Below are 1121 nucleotides of genomic sequence, written 5' to 3'. Positions count from 1 at the left end.
GGGCAGTGTAAGACATGACAAAATAATAATTTATAAATTATCAAGGGTTTGTGAGGGAGTGGGGCCAGGGAGAAAGGGGGAAAAATGAGTAGCTGATACCAAGGGCTCAAGTAGAAAGAAAATGTTTTGAGAATGATGATAGCAACAAATGTACAAATGTGCTTGACACAATGGATGCATGTATAGATTGTGATAAGCGTTTTAGGAGCCCCAAGAAAATGATTTTTTTTAAAAGTTGACATTCAACTCTGGCTACATATTGGAATTAACTAAATGCTTTTGAGATCCACCAAAGCATGGAAAACCAGGGTTTTTAAAAACTCCCCAGGTGATTCTAATGGAAGTCCAAGGTTGTGAGCCATTGCTTTAGTATGCACACATACGCCTTCATAATTCATGGATTTGTCATTTTCTGTGTGTCGTGTTCTATCATTAGTTTTAGGTGAAATACAGGACTCTAGTCATGTGACATAGGGCATGCCAGGACCTGTGAACCCCACCAAATGACAACACCTTCATTCTCTAACTGGTCTTAACAATAAGGAACACATCTCACTCAAAATCAGTACCATTAAATTGATTGTTACTAATAATGACCCCGTAGGACAGAGTAGAACTATGCTTGTGGGTTTCCAAGACTGTGACTCTGATGACAGTAGAAAGCCTCTTTGGCTGTGGAGTTGGGGGAGATTCTGAACTCCTGAGCTTGCTGTTAGCAGCCCTATACGAAATCCACTACACCACCAGGGCTCCTGCAGAACACCTGTGGCAACAAGGCATTTAAATGGTTTTTGAAAGAAAAAAGGTGGGCGGAGGGGATGAGAGAAATTCGAGAAGGAAGTTAGTTTAAAGAGAAAGATATAGTGGTAGACAGACTGTAGTTCCCCCCAAAGGAGTCTCCTCCCCATGTCTGGAATCTATGAATATTTTAAAAGGCAGCTATAATTAAATGGAGGATTTGGAGATGGGGGATATTATCCTGGATTATCTAATCACAGGAATCCAGAGCCAGAGAAAGACCTAGGAAGGCACTGAGATCCAAAGTTGCTGACTTTGAAGATGGAGAGAGGGCTTCAACCAAGGCATGCGGGCTGGGGGCCGGGGAAGGGGGTGGGGTGGGA

At 42.6% G+C, this 1121-nt stretch overlaps 1 protein-coding gene across 2 annotated transcripts in view; it reads right to left on the bottom strand.

Moving 5' to 3' along the window:
- Nucleotides 1-1121, bottom strand: part of SLC25A21 (solute carrier family 25 member 21) — a 459237-nt gene that overhangs the window by 419021 nt on the left and 39095 nt on the right. The window lies entirely within an intron of this gene.

The sequence above is a fragment of the Echinops telfairi genome, unplaced genomic scaffold, assembly GCF_000313985.2.
Source record: "Echinops telfairi isolate 266 unplaced genomic scaffold, ASM31398v2 ScPeMD7_18;HRSCAF=68, whole genome shotgun sequence".
NCBI classification, from domain to species: domain Eukaryota; kingdom Metazoa; phylum Chordata; class Mammalia; order Afrosoricida; family Tenrecidae; genus Echinops; species Echinops telfairi.
The sequence above is the reverse complement of the archived record's forward strand: the minus strand, read 5'-3'. Positions and strand labels throughout refer to the sequence as shown.